General features: G+C 39.3%; 1 protein-coding gene across 1 annotated transcript in view; it reads left to right on the top strand.

The window, feature by feature from the left end:
- Positions 1–14,143, top strand: part of AMER3 (APC membrane recruitment protein 3) — a 33,276-nt gene extending 19,133 nt beyond the window's left edge. Inside the window, exon 3 of the mRNA XM_032193471.1 lies at positions 13,792–14,143. The gene's annotated coding sequence lies outside the window, so the exon portion shown is untranslated. The remainder of the gene's footprint in view (positions 1–13,791) is intronic.
- The last annotated feature ends 6,516 nt before the right edge of the window (positions 14,144–20,659 follow it).

Here is a 20,659-nt window from a genome sequence, read left to right as displayed (position 1 = left end):
GTGCTAGAGTTACTGTAGCTGTGTTAACTCCGAAGAAGGAAGTTAATGGAATTAAAACATTCTGTATAACCTTCAAAAGAGCAACCAAAATTATTATTACATACCAGCACCTTGAAAATCTGCTAGTGAAACATTGGCAATAACCTAAGCAGCACAATTTAGCTATCCCACAGGCACTCTTGTTGTTATACTTTTAAAATCATATACCCCTTTCCTGCAGATGCCCAGGATACACAGGCAGTGAGGAAGGACAGTTGTTTCTCCACAATCAACCCAACAGCTGTTTCTGTGTTCCTGAGGAACAGATTTCTTCAAGTGCTGACAGATCTCCACTCTTTGGAGTCTTCAGGGGGCTGGGAAGACCTGGATAGTGGAAAAATATAGATAATAAGGACTCTCAGGAGGGCACAGCAGTGGGACAAAGTGTTTTTTTTTTATTTTATTTTTTTATGGAACAGCTTCCATTTGGCCTGACCTGCTGTAGGGGCTCAGAAACCCAGATAAACCTGCGTTCTGGGAGAGCAGATCAGGTACACCATGCTTCCACGCACTTGCATCGTGAGGCACCTTAGCCAGCCCTGCACGCACAGCCTGCTTAATCAACTTTTGGAGTGACTGCCCATGGATCATGGAGCATTAACTGTAATTGCAAATCTACTGGTCACCTCTGACTCTATGCACTGATTTACTGAAAAGCACCCTCCCTACAGTGCACATGCTATATACCATCCTTTCACATCTCCTTTTCACAATCTGCTTCACAGCCCAGCCATTACATAGTTTCTTTATGCTAGTGTGTCTGTGAAACAGGCAATGACTTTGGCCCAAGAACTGCAGTGCTCCAATAAGCTGACTTGTTTAGTTTGTGAAGCCAGTTCTATCAATAAATGCACTGTTAGACACTGGGATTTCTGATGGGATGCTACATGCATTGAAAGGATGAATGCTTCATGTAGCTTCCAATTAGCTTGGAGATGTTTTCTGGTTCTTTGCCTAGAAGGACTCAGACAACAGTAGCATTGTTAGCAAGGAACTACCACCTCTTAATGCAGAGTTACAAGAATTACTGGCTAAGTAAATTACCACTGACCTTCTCTTATTAGTTTGTTTTAAATTATTCATGAAGCTTTTGGAAAAGGCTATAGAGAAGATATTTTAAATTAGGAGAGCTTGTATTTAGAATAGATGAGTGTTTACAGCCCTGTTGTACCAAACTATTGTTCAGAGGAAAAAGACTGGATTCCTAAAGGATCCTAGACTGGCTTCCTTACTGGTCCAGAAAAAAAAAAAAAAAATCAGCAAAACAGTCCTTTTAAAGAAAACTGCCTTTTGGCAATTTCATATCCTGAGCACTCTCCGTAAGGACAGGATGCCAGATTTTATTTCTAATCTTCAGACACAGCCTCTCACAATACTGCATTACTGCCCTGGTTCTGCTGCCTCTTTCACTTAGCACCAATTCCTTTCTGCAGGGGGGAAGAGATGCAGACCAGAAGATAACATCACTAGAAGCATTATCTTGATGTGGTAGCCCCAGGAAAGTGGCTGCAGAGAGAGCAGTTCCTTATCCACCTCCCTCTATCTTTTCTTGTATGTTGTTTGGACACAAAGCTTCAGGACTTCCAGGAATGGACTTCCAGACTCTACTCAAAGCAGAGAGAACAACTTACCCTTAACCTGACTGCAGGCATGTGATATCGTCTCAGTCCTCATTTTATTTAATTAACCTAGGAAATCTGTAAAAAGTATTGATTTCTAATAAGGTAATCATCCACAGAATATAAATCAATAAACTTCACCTAACACGACTTTATCACTCATTGCATCACTCAGCAATCCATTTAGTATAACAATGAAATGGAAGATAAGAAATTTAAAGTGGGGACAACTGAATTATGAATAGAAGCCCAATAGAAAACATTTCACAGTGGAAAACAAATCCTACCATAAAGGGAATTTTCTCTAGTATACAGGAAAAAAATCTTGAATTTGATTAAGGACTTGACTATTATCAAGTCAAGTTTGGTGAATGGTGAAAACCTTGATTTACAATGCTTTGAGACAGGAGATTCACAACATTTTACAGGAAATAGTTTCTTAGTTTCTTGGACATGAGTCTATGATAATATAAATACTCTCAAACCAGCATAACCAATTGGCAATTTTTCTAAAAAGTTATAGATCTGTACATAGTATATTTCCTCATGTTTTTCATTTCTTTCTTCACTTCTCTACCTGTCCAGTTTCCATGCTGGGAATAGGAACACTTCACCAATTTTTCAGGTATGTTTTCAAATCTCCAGTCTGCAAGCTGGAGAACCCAGTCATTTTCCCAGCTGCAACTGAATTGCTCGTCAGACTGTAGTCTGACGGGCAATGTCATTACACCTGCCTTTTCAAGAAAACTCGGTTCCAGTTTCCTGTGACTATTGTTTTATTTCTCTTCACCTAGTTTTCCACATTTAAAGTTATTAATGGTATTGGGCTAACCTCCTTTCTACTGAACAGTGCTAAAGATCAATCCAAAGTTAGGCAACAGCATAAACCAACCAAGAATGGATAGCAATGGATCTGATTTTGCTTGAAGGGCTGAAGTCCTTCAAAGACAATCTCTTAAGATGGGGAGGGATCACTAGCAGGACTGATTTCCTTCTGTTTTGTACACTACTGTCAAGCACCTTCCAAAGTCAAAACTCTGAACTCTCCTTTAATTTATAAGTTAGTATTATTTCATAACTGTATTTCCACAAGCATAAATACCTAAGAGTACAAGGTGCAATGGATGATATCCTTCACTATTTTCTGGAAGCCTTGTGCTTTTTATACCCTGGCAGATAACAGAAAATGAACAAAAAATCTTTGCGTTTTCATCTAAATTGCAAATCTGGAAAAGCACTGCTCAGCTCAGCTGTAGTATCAATGAGGTTCACTTCAATGGGTATCACAAGTGAGCTAGGCATGAAGGCCTAGATTAAATTTGTAACAAAATATTGCAATGGAAATAAGATTCTTGAACTTCTGTGCAATATTTCACAAAGCTGAACTCACACCTTCCATAATTCAACAGTCTACCGGAGGAATTCTGTACTCATGAGTGACAGAAGAAGAGACACAGTGAGTTCTGACACGCAGACAGCTGCAGCAGACAGAAATAGACAGATTTTTAGGATGGATACTTTTATTAATAGATTTGACACTAAGCATTTGCATTTATATGAATATGCAAAACTTGCATATTGGAACAGATGAAAGCTCCATTTATCTTTTCCCTGGTAGTGACCAGGAAAGAACGCTTAAGAAAGAGAATAAAAGTTGGGCAAATGAAAAATAATCCACATTCTCTTGTGTTTCTCACTGTCTGGCAATCAGTGGCATTAAGCTATTTTAACTAGAGGCAAACAACATTCATGCCGCTGTATATAATAAATAGATCTATCTCCCACTAGCTATTTAATCTCATTTTGAACCAATACACACTTCGGCTTCCATGATATTTTGTGTTACTAAATTCTACTTTACCACTACTGCCTGAACAGTGTTTGGGAGCTTATTAAGCCCTGTATTCTATGACAAAAAGAATCATTCCCTTTTCACCATTTATGTACCATTTATGTGTTATTTTCACATTTCTAGCAATCACCTTTCCAATATACAGAATAATACAGAAACATGTATACAACTGAAATATTAACTATTCTCCTTGAAATTACAGAAGCCAAGATTATACAAATTTCTTAACATTTTTCATCAGGTGATGAAAGCTCAGCAGTATGCTGTGTATTAGCAGGACTGAGGGGTCATATGATACTGCTCTCTTCATTTTCTATTCTACAATTTTTTATTACAAATTTTACCCACGAAATTTAGAAAAACCCTGACTACTGTGTCCCACTAACCTTCTAAGTGACTTTCTTAAGGCAGTGGAAATAAAAACTTGAAAAGACAACAAAATCTTCATTTAGGATGTCTAAGTTGCCACTTTTCATCTTTTAAATAAACAGGATGTCCATATACTGTGTAGATAATGCTGTATAGGTGTAATGACCTTTTAATTGATTCATCTGCCAGAACACAAATAATTACCATACAGAAATGCTAACTGTGTTAGTCAGCTGCTTTTATCAATTGGTGCTTCCTTTCCCCAGAAGGAGAAAAAAAAAAAAAAAGCCACGTTCAGCTGATCTTATTGCAGTGGGGAACCCCTGGACTTAATTTCCCATAGACTCCACCCATACTATATTCACATCATTTGAAGTACATGCAAGTTTACAATAGGCTGTGTCCTAATTTTGGACAATGTTGGGGAGAGGCAACAAAACAGTCTGCGCTGCAGTTATGAGATGAAAATAGGTCAGTGATTCAATGTTCTCTGACAAAGTGGTGGGTGAGCAACCCTAATAGGCAGTCAAGAAGACGGTAAATCACAGGCCATAACCTTAGGTTTGATGAAGGACTGTAAATCCAGTGGTTCCTTTCTCCAAAGAGTGCCTTTGTGGAAAGGGACTAGCTGAATGGCTAAGAAAAAACAAACAAACAAACAAACAAACAAACAAAAACCTTTCAACAATATTATCATATTATCAAAAATCAGCAACACTTCTGGGTCACACATTCATACTGGCTAATCTGTTGGCAGAGCAACTCTCTAGGATCTCTAAGATCTGAAACAAGAGCATCAGAAGAGCCTTCATAGATAACTGAAGCAGAGGAATGGAAAGATAACACAAAATTATTCTCTTCACCCATCAATGCAGTGCTGGTATAGCTCGTGCTACTGCAGGAAACTTAGCTGCATTTGTGCTTTTTTGTTTGCATTTACCTCTATGTTGCGATTGCTTTTAGAGCAAGTTCAGTAACACAGGTATTATCTTCTGTGTTTGCCGTCATTATCTAAGCAGATCTGCCTGGATGCAACATTTGTGGCTCACTCTACCTGGCTCATGGTGATAACCAACAACAGAAAGACCTGTCAGTCTTCACAGAGGAATACCACGTTTAATATTTAATATTAGAAAAAAAGAATAGCGTCTGGAAAGAAGTATGTTATGTTTTAACAGTGTTTGCACAATATCTAACGTAATGTGGAGGTTTTCACCATTAGAAAACCCAGATGGCTCAACATAGTACTTACTCTAATGGAGTCTGTAGGAGAGACTCATTTTCCTTCAATGGATCTCCCTCAACTCCCAGTATAATATCCCCTTCTTAGTTCACAGCACTTGTAACCTATTGTACCCATCACTGGGCAATGTAAGCTATTTACCTTGGCAGAAACCTAGGAAGTTATATGCTCAAAGGAAATAATTTAGGCATTTGCCATTTGCCTACCCTGAAGTGTTTACCAAGATGTGTCCTGGACTGACTCACTTCTTTGTCTTCCTGTTTTTCTAAGAGGCTACTATTAAGTTAAACCCAAATAGTCATACAGACAGTTTCTAAATAACAAGGTTGTAATACTTAAAGAACTTATGACAGTCCAGACATATTGCTGTTTTACATCATAAACACTGCTAAACATAGCACAAGAAAACTTCTTTCTCCCTTCTCCCTATGCTATGCATGGCTGACAGTTACATTTATCAGATTCCCAGCCCTGACAGTTAAAAAAAAACACAAGAAGGTAGCTTCCAAAATTAAAACATTCTTCTTCAGCAATATGAATGGAGTCATTTATACGAGCTAAGATGTACCTCTACATTCAAATCTCTAGCTACCTGCATGACATATACCAAACTCAAAAGTAAGTCTTGAAAATATCTTAAAAAAAAAAAAAAAGTTTTTAGAATAACATCTTAGTTTTGTTGGGATCTAATCTTCCTTTTTTAGGTTGTTGGAGGCAACTGAGTTTCTTTAACAGTGATAAACATAGTTGATTGCTGGAGTTTGTATTTAAGAAACAAAAATACAACTCCAATACTTCAGAATTCTGCAGAAACTGTCTTAAATTAAATCTATTGCTAAAAGCAATTGGTTCTAAACTGCAAAAAACACAAGACTCTAGCATTATCAGCATTTTTCCTTATAGTCCCTATCACATTAGTCAGACTAAAATTTACAGTCTTGCATGTCTAAATTTAGATTTCAAAAGCAGATCCAAAATTCTGACTCAGCCTGTACGTATTTCATTGGGTGAAAATGTCAGACTCTAAAACAGGGACATTCTAATTACATTAGTCCAGAAATGAAAGAAAGTTAAAATCACCCTGACACTGAGCTAGCTGCACACAACAAAGGGGGCATTAAGTAGATCAGCTCATCAATAATGGAATATGAAGACTTCCAACACTAAGTAGGTCAGTGGTACATATTTCCATTTCACCACTAGTCACTGAGCAGCCTACTCACATTGAACTCAGACTGGCTGCTTTCTCCTCTCACCAGACAGACTTCAGCATCACAAAACCTAGCAACTTTTGCCATCCCTGTTGAGAACTTGTCATCTGAACATGCATGGAGATTGAAGCGGGGTAGTTTGAAGGCTGAGTCATCCAGAAGGTTGTGTCAATAAGTGCATTGATACTGCTTATTCCATGTCAGCTGGGGGAGTACAAGGAAACAAGTCTGTGTGACTACTAAAAGGTACAAATCTGTATAAATTTGATCCCAATTTGCTGCATTAAATGGAAAGCCTCCCATCCACAGATACTCTAAAGAATCACAAATCCCTGCAGATCTTTCAAGCAACTTGAGGGGAGTCTAAATCAATACATAGCATGACTGAAATATAACATTTTGAGATACTTACATGAAGCAATACTGATAGCTGTTACTTTTGGTTCTTTTACTGAGAAAATACCAACACAAGAATGGAAGCACGCTATTCTGGAAGTCCCAATTTTCCATAGTGGCTGCAACGAATGTGTTTGAATAATTTCATTTAAAGGAAACTTGCTTCCTCTTTCTCTTTTTAAAATTGTTGCCACAGGGATATAAGCAGAAAGCTGCCCGGGCAGCCTAACAGATACTTGCTGAGACTGTGCTGAAAAAAAGTTCAAGGCTGATAGAAAAGGAGCTGTCCGGTTCAAAGTCAACATCACCCAGCCCTGCAGAAGAGTAGAACAAGTGGAAATGTAGAGGCAACTGTCTATTCACAATTCAGGGCAACCATGACATCTAATACCTGCAGTAAGAATGCTGCTGATTAACAGAAATCTGCAACAGGACTCTTGCTGGGTACATCAATGACTAGACAGGAGATCTAATAGCCAAAGGCAGTCTAGTAAGCCAAACAGTATTAATCCCTGGAAACTCTTACATAAGGGTTATTTTTGCTGCAGTCAGGCTAAATAGGAAAAACAAAATCAAACAAACTTAATACATCTCTATGGCTATGTAGATGGTGACCTCTCAGTGTGTCTTGCTGTACAGAGCAAGAATGAGGGATTCAAAAACATAACAATTATAAAGACCAGATATGCAGGAATGAATCAGTCTGGTAATTTTAACTGCTAAATAACATATTTTATTTGGGTTAGCATGTGCACCCACTAATACAGAATACATCGTTTTTTTCTCTATTGATAAACTTCATCGATAGTATCACAGTTACACTCAGGGAAAACAAATTGTATACATAAATCCTAAATTATAGAAAACATTCCCTAATTTATCTGTTAAATCAAAACATTTATTGGAAAATAGGTCCAAAATGAATATATGCTCTAGAACATAACATTTTAAAGCCAAATCTATTTGCCACCCCAGGGCACTTTTCATTTGTTCTCCTCATTCTTTTTAACTGAACAAATTATTTATGTGAGTAATGAAAATAATCTTATTGTGCAGCTTTTAATCTATTATTCAATAGCTAAAAGAAAAGTATAAATCGCCCATTCTATCAATAATTCAGGTCCACCGTAGCTTTAGTGCTAATGTAGCCATTCAGCTGTCCCCCCTTTACTAGCCTTATACATTTTTAATGCTTAGGTTTTTTGTTAGGAGGTCAATGTGTGGATTGTGATTAGAAACGCAGTTATCAGGTGTGGGAAGGTCAAATGAAGAAAATATTCCTGCTGCCAACAAGACAAACTAGAGTTTAGGAATGGAAAGGAAGACCGCACCATAGGGTCCTCAATGCCTGATTTTGATGGAGACCAGAAAGAAAAGGTTCAGAGAATCCTAAGGTGCCTGTGCTGTGGTGGCAGTCCTAGATCTTGGCATTTATGGCTGTATGGCCGTAGCTTTAGCTTTATGGTTTGAGGGGCATTTGAAGAAAATTGCTCTTTAAATACCAGAATAGTTTTTAAAGCCCTAGAAGTATGGATGGCTTCCTCATTCTACTTTTCCTGTAATACGTAAATCAGATAATTGCAAGCTAAACAATAAATTACTACCAAAAATAGTATCAGAGCACTGCGGTAACTGGCAGGATAGCGGGCTATGCCCAGAAAAAGAAGAGGAGTTGGCTTAGGAAAATTATTTGTAAACATACTTTGTACAGTTTAGTACCTGCCACAATGATTGCGAGGGGCTTTTTCAGTGATCTTCACTTAAGGGAATCAGCAAGCATACTGCAGAGCTGCAAGGCAAATATGATATAGGATTCACTGTGATCCACGCCGACTGTGCCCTGCAGACACAGCTAGCTTGTTCTTAACAGTCGATGAGCCAGATGCAATTGTAACACTGCTAACTGCCTGTAAGTGTATTTGTGAAAAACTGAACAATTTGGGAGGCCGTACTTGCCTTCATTACCATTTCAATCAACAGCCGCAAAATGCAGCACTGACAAGATTTGAATGAGTATTCAGTATAAATAATCTGAAAGGCTCATGATAGCTAGGGGAAGAGATTATTTACAGGCAATTTTATTACAGGCCTCCTATTTGGCAAAGATTTTGCACATGTGAACTTGTCCCAATGCATCAGATATAGGTCTGTGCAGGCAGCTCTTTAGTAAAGAGAGATAAGAAAAGAAATAAGGTTGAGGAAGGTGCAGTGGAGGCAAATTGATTTTCAGACTGCCTATGACCTTGACTCAGAGGTTGAATGTGAGCTGTGAAGCAGACAATGAGGATGGGAACAAGCTGCAGACAGCAAAACTGCAGACTTCATTTGGAACCACAGATTACAGACACAAATTCTGACAGCCTGATCCTGCCCATGAAATCATGTGCACTAAGCATGTGACAATACTTTAATTTACAGGGATATTTGGGTACCTACATGTATGAAAGCACAACTGAGTTCAGACACTATTCCTCCCAGGAATAACACTTTACAAGGATGTCACTTGAGTCACTTGTGGTAAAAAAAGGGATGGTATGGGGGGGTAGGAGGGGTTGGGGAAGGTAGGAGGGACACAGACAGACAGATGGACAGAGATTTCTAAGCAATATATCAATTACATTATCACATTGTGATAAACACATTTGGTTACATGCTCATGGAATACTTCTACTAATTCACCTTCTGGTCTGAAATTTTTTAGGATGTGTTTGCAGAAAAGAAAAGGTTCAAAGGAGGAATACAGTCATGAAGGTAGAGAAAATTACTGACCTCAGGGAAACTACATGTGATAGAGTTAAGAAAGGCAGGGAAAATGAAGAGTGGCTGCTTAACATTTGAAGTCTGTCACTGACTTCTGGGGACAGATATAAATTGACCTGATTCCCAGCAGCACAACCAGGGACCACATTACTACTACATTACTATGTTTCTCCAACAAGAAACAGTTAAAAAGGCTGTTGGTTTTGTTTGTTTGTTTGTTTGTTTTCTTTTTTCCTTTCTGTGCCTTTTCTGTTGTGTAGCTTGGGGAACAGGAAGCTGCTCCTAGCAGGTTAGGTTAGGTCCAGACTGGCAGTGCTTTGTCAGCACAGGTATTATGCTTTATAATATGCAGTGTATTATGCTGGCACAGCATTCTCAGGCAGACGAGCTTGTAACAGCAGAAAATGTTTTTACAATATAGCTTCTTGATTCCTTGGGAGTGACAGATAAGCTTTCTTACAAAGGTGGCTTCTGGCAACACTACTGACAGGTCACACCCCAGTGTGTTGATCTCTGCCCAACTGTGTCATGGCAAAATCTGTAGTACAGTCCTGGCCTTTGAGCTATAGATGAATTACTCTCCTACCTAGAAAACACTTTTTAAGACCCCTGGAGGAACATATTAAAGGTTGGAGAAAGAAAGGGAGCAGAGCTTGAGCTCTATTTCTTGCCTGCCATAAAGCTCATTCTAACTCAAGTTGAGAATTTGAGGTCTACAAGGAAACAAAAATGCACAGTGTTCAGCGTTATAACATTATATAAAAGATTGATTGACATCATCAATATCTCTAGACTCTTATGCAGAGTTCCTCTTAACTCATGGGGTGCCAGAATAGCTGTGGGCTGTTTCTATTTGGATGGTGAGTCTTCAGCAGGACTGAAATCCAACCTAGTATTACCAATAGTATTGGAAGTTTCCTACAAAATGTGCTTCTGAATAGAAATCACTGTACTTATTTTTGTTATTGTTCAATAGTGTGCACAAGGTACTATTCAGAAATGATGCATGCCCAGAGAAACAGAGATGAGTGGGAGATGAAAGTTTTTCCTGAAAAAAATGGGCCAGTTTGTGATTACAATATTTTAAAACCATCTTTCATTGAAGAGGAGCTTCTGAATATCTCCATGGCAGTCTGTTGGAATAGTTTCTCTGTGTGATTTGGATCTGCTGCTTTTGATCAATTCTGTACTATTAATGGGCAAGTGATTCTAGGCATTCCAGGCAATTCTAGGCAATGATGCATTTTTCAGGTTTTCCTGGAACGATTTTTTTTTGTTGTTGTTCTAGTAAATCTGAATTTCACAAAATTCAAAACTTTTGAAAAGTAATACATTCTCCATCTGCAAATCATTCCACCAAAAACATTCCCAGCTAACTTCTAATCTACATAACCAGCTGGAGCAATGAGCTCTGTGTGATAATGCTAAAGCAGAGCTATTAAATAACCTTGACATCAAGGTTATGGAAATTCAAATGGCAAGGCTAGACAGAGAGTGCTTCAGGGCATTCCCTCGTGGTAGAAACAACTCCTGCAAAGGGTCTGCTTCAATTTCCCTTTCCAAGCATCTACTTAAATTAAGTTCATCAGCTTTTTTTTTTTTTTTAAGGGTTGGGGGGAGGCATTGGGGTCTCAACTGATCTCTTAACTGATTCTGTTATTAGCATTCCACTCCTGACGTTGATTTAGAATCTCACCCTCCTGTTCCCCTTCAACTATTATCAGCGGGCTTTTCTCCTAGCTTGGGGAGTACACATTAGCCCAATCTTCCTTCAGGTATCTGGTTAACTCTTCACTCATCTAACCACTCTGAGTTCTGAGGCTCATAATGCTGGCATATCTTTGTCCCAGACGAGAAAAAGAGAAACTTTATATTGCCCTATTACAAAATTCTTAATTCTATGCCCTTAAGGGGTCAATGACCCTCCAGTCTAACTTGCCTTGACATTAATAGCTCCCAAGACACTCTTCTCTCTATCAAAGGATACATCACATGTTTTTTAAACAGAATTGCTTAGGCACATGAACAACCAATCTTGCAAAACATCCCCTCTGGCCTTAAAGGGCCAGTATTCTGCTGCATTAAACAAAAGATTAGAACATGTTATGTTTCTTAGCAAACCTCTAGAAAACTATATGATGCGAAAAGAAAAATAATTGCAAAAATCCAAGTACATACAGTGAGGCTTAGAAATTTGACTGAATTTCTAAGAAATCACGAGAGAATTAAGAAAAAAAATTCAAATCTGCTTGTTGGAGGCAAGACTGAGAGTCAGGACATCACTGGGACTATCCCACAGTTTTAATTTGCTGATACAGCTGAGATATCACAAAACCTGCAACTTTGTGTTGCAGGGGAGTTGCAGGGGGAATTGCTAAGACGAGCTGATTAATTAGGTACCAATAAAGGCTGGGCTGATATTTACCCATAACTCTAGGGAATGTGCATCTGCAGATGAAATGACTAAGAACTTTAAGAAGGGAACATTAAGAAGCCAACACTGTGACACAGAGCTGGACTTAGCCTCGGAGATGGCAGGCTGCAGAGCACTCCTGCACTGCCAGGCTGCGGCCGGGACCTGAACACCCAGCTTGTCGGATCTGCTCACCCGGCTGGGATTCCTGCTCTGCTGTGCCACCGTGTGCTCGCCAGCTGCCAATACATTGCTTCACGGAATGAGTTAGCTGCCCGATATGATCATTACAGGCCTTCTGGCTTAAACCTGGAGTCAATAACAATGCATAAGCCAGTCTGTGCCATATGACGCACCTATAAACAGGAAACATGAGCACTGGAATGCTGTACCAGCAACATCCTTTCTGTATTCTTGTGAAGGTCAAGATCTCCATGGATGTTTTCAGATTTTTTCAGCGCTTACTGGCATAGTTTTGAGTTCATTGCTAGTCAAATCATCAAGTAAAATCTGCACGGTGGACATTTCTCACTATTGCTACTAGAGGCTTTGTATTATTCTCTGTCCTCACCTTCTGGCCTTTCAAGAAGCATGTTGCAGCAGGGGACACACATTAAGAACTCCCCAATCCCATTAACAAATCTGAGGCTGACTTGCAGTATTTAGAATAAGCACACCACCACCATGAGGCTTACATACCTCACTGCAAAATGGATATGACATTTATTTCACCAGGGCAACAGGGCTTTGGTGAGATTTTTCAGAGCAGACGACGCTTCTGAGATCTGCAAACCACACTACTTGCAAACTGCCAGAAACACTTTCCTGAAGACAGTCCATGCACTGGGAGCCCAGCAGAGTACATTTAACCAAAAGAAATTGCAGGAATCCAAACAGATGAAGAATGCCTTTGCATTTAGTAGCTTTTCAGATCAGTTTTACAGACACATGCTAAACCTCCCTATTGTTCAGGGACTGCCAATATTCAGGTTACATGAGGATTTTCAAGTGCCAAAACCCTCTCATCCTTGGCAAGCACTCTGAATGTTTGAGACATAGAAAAGGAAATGTACTTGTTAGCAAAAATCTTAGGAGTGATAGAACCTGGGAGGCTACCCCATAAATTCCTAGCTGCAGCCAATCTGGCCTCATCAATCTGGGCATAGGAAGCCCAAAAGTTGAAACATGTTCATTATGTAAAAAATGTGCAGCAAGGGCCCCTCTGCTTGAGGCTGCTACAGCAGACAGACACACAGAGATTACATCCCAGGGTATTGAAGCTAAAAGATCAGCCACTAGGTGTCAGGGCTGTATTGCACAGTGCTAGGTAAGAAATTGGTTCATCGGTCACTTAAACCATGGAAAAAGAGCCCCTGGGTCAAGGAAAATAAACTGCAGAAAGCTTATGAATATCCCAAATTCCTGTGCTGGCCAGCCAAATCAAAGCAAAACAACAACAACGACAACAACGACAACAACAAAAACAGCTGGGAGGGACTTCACTGGTATACAGAGACTTAGGAGCTCCTGAAGCTGTGGCTCGCAGTATTGCTGCACTCTCAGTTCCCTGGACTTTTTTATATTAGTGCCTTTGAACCCATGAAGCAAGTCACTTTGCTGAGCCTTTGCAAAGGACTCTGCTAAGCTGGCCCTGGCTTTCTGAAAGAAGACACATGAATGACTCCAGAGGAAAACAGCTGGATCCATCCAAGCCTATTTGATGTGGTTTAGCGTCACTACCGTGAAACCCAACAGCAGAGACAGTGATGTGACATTTTGAATTATTCCCATTTTTATTTATGTTTCTTTGTTCATTCTTTCAACAATATATTGTTAAATAAGAAATCACACATAAATGTGAACTTAGGCTATTTTTGTTTATATTGCAGGTGCAATGCTGAAGAATCCACTTCTAGACCTGGATGCTGCCCTCCTTCCACACATTATATCGCATGACAGGGTACCACAACGCTACATTGATGTCAGACTCAGCAAGGATTTCTCTCCAGAGGTCCCACTTGAGGGGTCACAGAAGCAGATCATGCCAGCCTGTCCAACCAACCAATACAGTTAGGAGTTCCTGACAACTTCACACACTTGAAACCATATTTGCAGATGAGTGGTAACTAATATTCATTTTAAAACAAAATTCAGGAGAAGAAAAGTCACTTTGTTCCATATAGCAAAGGAAACAGTATGACAAAGGAGACTATTATTCCTCCTACCTTACAGAGGCACAGGACAAAAAAAAAAGATTTGTCTAACATTTTTTCTCCCTGAAATTGGTGTCTTCTTTTCTCTGCTCTTCTCCTTGCAAGTCCTGATCATCTGTTGGAGCTTCCCAATCCCTGCTGCTGCTCATGTTAAAAGTACCCATATCTCCTCTCTTGTGATCTCTGCCCTTACTGCAGAGGGAAGTGAGTGCTTCTCACTTTAAAGCTGGGCTGTGTGGCACAGTCAATGCTCGACCACTGATCCCTTGTGATATTACAAGTGCAGACAGGAAAAATGGGCTTTTCTTCCTCTTATATCCCAGCCTTTAAGTTTCTGGGCACATCCAGCTGTAGCAGAAAGCATATTGTACTCTGAAATTTAAAGATCCTGGGTTCGGTGCATGCTGCCAAATGAACAACTGTGGAACTGCATTATATACCATGGAAAAAAAAAATGCCTGTGGGTAGTCTATTCTAATTCTCCCCACAGAGCTGCATGAATGCCAGTGCAATGTTGGGGGAAAGCACAAAATCTTCATGGCTTAATCATTCTCCAGTTGAAGAACAAACAGAAAATCTACTTCCTTGAGATCATATTGAACCGTGTGTTCACTGAGATTGGCTGCAAACTACTTTAAAGTAAGATGAACATCATCTTCTCAGGAAAGAAAGCGATGCTGGTGAAATGAACCCATAAATGTGAATATTCAATTTCATATATGGGGTGTAGCTGTTAGAACAAGTTCCCTCAGCCTGCTTAAGAGCCTAACATAGTACTGTTCCCCATTCAGAATTAGAAGTCTTAAAAAGTACTTAAAACCTTAAAATAGATAATACAGAAAATTAAGATAAATGATGAAAAAACGTGCACAGACTTGTAACTACAGAATTTCAGATAAGTTTCTATGAAACTGCTCGTCTGTTTCCTGTCCTATTTTTACATGAATTGAAGTAGTGAATAGTTAAGTGCACAAGTAAGACCAGAAAAATAATTAAAACCAAAACCAAAACCAAAAACAAAACTATGTGCTAAGGACAACCTTGAAAGAGGAAAAGAGGGTTTTTCCCTCTCATGGATCACTAAAATGTAGAAAAATGTTCTGAAAAAGATTATTTTGAAAAAGCTTTTTTCTGTTAAGGACATCAAGCTTTGACATTCCTTCTTTTAATGCAGCGTTCATTTGAGTTTCAGAGATGTTTTGGGAACTTCCAGCACATAGACCTAAATTTCAGATATGAAGTATCAGGTAACTGAGTACCCTTAATAAAACACTACCTACTGATGTGACGGGACAGAACACTTACCACTTTAGAGAACCAGAGTGTAAATAATCTTATACAGGTAAAAACGTCCAGAAAAAATGTATGAAGAAATATCACACATACATGCACTGTCAGGTAAGTAAGGGTTCCTTCCAAAAGCAGAGTACTAAAATGAAGTTTGGGTATTCCAGTCAAAGATGAGTGATGTGAAATTAACAGAAAGTTCAAGATTCATTTTTTTTTTTTGCTTCACTTAAAATGTTACATTCTCCTAACTAAGTTAGAGTGTTTGGTGGCAAGATATTGTAAATCCTTACACTGTGCAGGAAAGGCACAAGAAGCACAATAAAGCTGTAGGTAAACTAAGGGATTTTCAGGAGAGAACAATGTTGCATATTCTGACTTTTACTCAATTAAAAGGATATAGACCTGTGGTACTCTTGGAGGTTGAAATATGCATGCATACTGTATGTATATACACACCTAAATAGAGGGTTCATGCAAACTTGCTGAGTTCAAGAATAGGGAAGACATAAGAAGCATGTACCATTTAAAAAAATCCAACTAGCAAATTAATAAAATTTACCATATACATATTATTTATTATGTAATTATGATACTTACATGCATTTATATGTTATGTTTAACATATTTTGTTAACTATTTTTCATATATGTCACATTTGATGTATATATGCTTTATGTATTATATTTTAGTTACCATATTCTACATTATGTATTAAAGTCACTTGAATTCTATGTTACATTTGGTCTCTAATCAACATAATTGCATTGTTTTACATGACATTAATGAATTGCTATTTTACAGCACAGAAAAATCATCACTTAGAAAAAAAATCTACTGCTTATGAAGAGTTTATACCTTTTTTTAAATCCCTAGCCTATAACAGAGGCTTATGGAGGCACTATCCCTCTAATTCTTCTCCTCTGTACAGAATAACCTGGCATATTAGTCAATCAGCATTGGTAGAATCAGAACACTGAGATCAGAATACTATGTACTCTAATCTTATCCTGAGGAAGTCATTTGGAAAGTGGATTAGTTTCTATACTTAGCCAGTTACTGCTTTAAGAATAGCCATGTTTAAGAGGAATGGAAGTTCTGGTCACTCTGAGAAATTACTCCTGATCTAACTATTTAACAAAGAATCACCTTTACCTTCTATGACATGCTTTACAAATTAGTTGGTTGACTCCTTGAAGGAACTACTTATTTCCAGGTGCATCTTTAAGTGTCCCATCTTCGTAAGTCTTAACTGTCTGAAGAAACAAGGAAAATAAATTAAGGGTTAAATCTGTCACAACAGAGCACAGACTGGAGTTTAAAACTTAACACAAACTAAGTATATATGCATGCTATATTTACTTGTCTTTCTAACTGTGGGAAAGCATTTAAGGTAAAGTATATTTACAAACACTTCAGAATTTCAGCAAGTTGAAGATGCCTCATTTTGTTAAGCTGAAAAACTGTTTTTATCAGTTTAATTTCTGTAGTAGTACATCTGTACAACTCATACTTTCTAAATACTTCAGAACAATACAATGAGAGCTAGCAGACACATTTCTTTCATTGTTACTGCAAACAGATTATTTAAAATAAAATTGTTACACTACTATTAAATTATTGTCAATCTATATCCCACCCTAGTTTCAGATTCATTTACACCTCGACACACATTGTGCAGGTGCTGTCTGAACTTCCATAGCATTTGCTGATTCGAACTACATGTGTATTTGCTAACCAGGGAACTCCAAACTGGCTGTGTGGTGCTGAGCACCACGTTTCCCCTTGAAGTTGGTGAGTACTCAGGATGCTAAGAAGGTTGGTCCCTGAATACTCACTTGTCTCATATTGAGTATTAAAATGGATTTAGACACAAGCACCTGTCATTCATTTACAAGGGCTTTTTGAAGCAACAATTTGCTTAACGCTAACATAATTAGAGCCATGTATTAATTCTAATATGAAGAAAATTGCAGAAAGGGAAGGAAGAAGCTCATCTTGCTATGATGGAACACCAATACAACAAAAGCTGCTATAACTTGAAACACCGAAGTAATCAAACAAATCTAGAAAGTATCAAACCACATATTCCTATAGGTGGGCCTTCAGTAGAAGCAGAGAACCCTTATCAAAAACAAAGTAATGACAGGCACGATTAACACCAGGGAGTGACACAATCTCGGGCACACACTTAGCTTCTTAAAATACAAGCAAACGAAAAGCCTCAAATATTTTCAGTCACCTTGTGCCTCTGATTTTAGTGTTTGTCACTGTACAGGTAACTATTAAGTGGCTCTCTGGCAGGCCTTGCCCTGGTTTGGTGTAAACCTTGATGCTGGAGGCTTATCACCAAGCTGTGGAGAACGACACCACGGCCTCAATGTCTGTGGACAGCTGTGTGGCAGGGACACCCCCCAAGGCCTCAGGGTTTCCTCATGGTGGCTCTGCACAAAAATGAGGGCAAAATGGTGACTGCATCCCCTTGGCTGGTGTGGGGCTGTGAGAGTGCCTGAGGGCACTGACCTGCTCTTTGTGCCCAGCCCTGAGGGGAGGCTGCAGCCCCGAAATGGAGGTGTCATGGAGGCCGCAGCCGAGCAGTTCAGCCTCCTGTCATGCTGAGGAGAAGCAGGCCCCGGTGGCCACCCCTTTGGAGGGGAGAATTGGGCATCTGCTGGGAGACCCCTCTGGGGGTGCCAGGAAGGCCCGGGGGGATCCTTCTAGAAGGTATGTGGAGGGTGCAGCAGCCAGGCTGGGGTAAGGTGCTAGGGTTCAAGTGGTATGAGCAGGGCATGGCTTTTCAGAGGCCTGGGGAGCTGATGGCACCCTGTGGGGCCCTGCTCCGTCATGCCCAGGGTCAGGGAGGGAAGGCTACGTGGTGCAGCCCGGGGTGCTGCAGGCTGGGAGATCTCTGAGGTAAAAAGGGGGGCGAGGCTTTTGGGCAAAGCCTCAGCAGTGTGTGTGGGAGCCTGAATGCTTTTCCCCTTTCTCCTGGGATATTGCAGAGATTCAGAAACAGAGAACAAAACATGCATTTACTGCCACTCCTCCGCACCGAATCCCAGGGCACTTCTAATAAGCTATGAGTAAAGATGAGTGCTCAAGCAGGTGGCCAGAGCTTTCCCAACGAAGAATAACGCTTGCACAAGGTGTTTACATCCTGCTATAAACTACAAGTTTATTTCATGCCAGACCACAAGCTGCTGGTTGAAACCTCAGCTGAACTTCTTTGCTGATCAGAGGAGCTCCATTAACTTTGGAAACAGACAGTTTTCACTTTCACACCTTTCCAGCTGGCTGGGACAAGAACCAGATGTACCAGAATAGAGCAAGCTCATGTTCCTGGGACACTGCTGACCCAATCCCAAGCAGCAAGTATCAGAGAGTATGTTAAAAAAGGATGCTTTCTCTCAAAAGATTTATTGGTTTTGTTTTCTGAGGCTCGGGTGCTCTGTGGGGTTCATATAAACACTACGTTTTTTGGCTTTCTACGTTTAGCTAAACCAAGTCCTGAATTCTTTCAAATCTAAGCACTTATGTGAGAAAGCCTCATATTTTTCATATGATCCGGTTTCATGCCTTAATATGAGGTAAAATGCTGATTCACCAAGCACAAAGGCTGCATATCACCCAGAAGATGGTGTGTAGAGATCTACACATTCCGTCTTTCCTGTTACTGATGTGGAGTTCACTTCATGACTAGATTAATTCCAAAGCTCCTCTTTTTTTTTTTTTTTTTTTTTTCTTCTGTAAAATCTATGCTGAAATAGTGTTACTGTTATTGGTGCACAAACCAGTTAAATAACACTAGTCTGGGAGCATTCACTGCCTTATGTCCTCCATCAGGAGGAAACAGATTCATGTTCTGTTTCAGATCTTGAGTTGTCTCATCCTGGAAGGATTTACTCCTGTCTTTCCCTGTACACCTACCACAGCAATTAAATCAAAAGCTTCTTCTGTTTTTTTGAACAAACAAACAAAGCAAAACAGTAGAAAATGACCATTGTGCTGTCATGGAGTAACTAGAGGTAGCATGATTTAACCAGTTATTTTTTGTGAACATTCTAGGTACCATTAGTATTAGTGCCAGTTTACAAGTATCTTTACTACTGTCACTGCTAGAACTAAGTCTGATAAAAGAAGTGATCAGTCCTAATAGAACTGAAACGGGCTATACATCATTTCAGGATTTCATTTATATAGATTATCAACATTTTGTAGGAGTTTAAAATGCTCTTTATTGCCATTTCAGTGGACCATTCGTCTGTGCATTACTAGAGCCTGTGACCATCAACTGTTCATCTAAAACCTGATTATATCAGCTGCATACAAATTTACACTACTTAACTTATGTATATACTCAGATTGTACTTTGTATGCAACTAGACATTTGGTAGAAACCTCTCGGAACTGGAGCTTTAATTTGATACATAATGACAGGATACCTAATTTAGCTATATAAGCCTTCTGGGAAAATATCAGGGTTGAGCAGTCTTATTGTTCAAGTCAAGGTTAACTACATTCCTGGGGCTTTACGTTTAGTTAGATAAAGTTGTTGGAGTCTTTGAGCTAAGAGTTCTCCATGCTTCAGAAAGGCATCAATGTAGAATCTGGCAAGCAAAGAGTGAGATTTAAACTGCTCCATTCACTCATTGTATGAGATCAGTTTATCTCACCACCTAATTTAAGTCATCACAGTAGTGTTGCCAATATGTCCTTCCTAACTGGAACAGCTTCTCAACTGCCTTATGTCTCATTATCTTGTCTCTGTAAATTCTTTGTCATTATCTGGTATTTTAGTTTATTAGCTCCTAGCTGCTTGCCCTTCAAAAATCCCATTCCTCTGAAATTTCTTGTCTTCCTCTATACAGCTTTTAGTGACTTTTGAGAATGGACATGCAATAGTTGTGATGTCAAACATTGGTCACCTCTTAAATACCTCAGAGCTACTTAATGTTATTAACAGGTCGGGGATGGATTGTCTAAGGATACCAGAAAAATACTGATTTGAAGAATATCAGCTACTTGCTGATTCCAATTTGCAGAAAGTCTTCTTACAATACGCTTAGAAACGCATGAAAAATGAGGTGGAGGGGAGGGTAATTGAAATAAAAACTGTTTTTATTTTTTAAATCTTGGGATTGGGAAGCATAGTCCTCTTATCTAGAGCTCTTGTAAGCAGCTGTACTTCAGACTGGGCAGAACTGAACAGGGAACTGGGAGCTGGATATGACCTGCCAGGAGCTTACATACACCCTTC

The sequence above is a fragment of the Aythya fuligula genome, chromosome 9 (assembly GCF_009819795.1).
Source record: "Aythya fuligula isolate bAytFul2 chromosome 9, bAytFul2.pri, whole genome shotgun sequence".
NCBI classification, from domain to species: domain Eukaryota; kingdom Metazoa; phylum Chordata; class Aves; order Anseriformes; family Anatidae; genus Aythya; species Aythya fuligula.
This window is presented reverse-complemented; position numbering and strand designations above follow the sequence as displayed.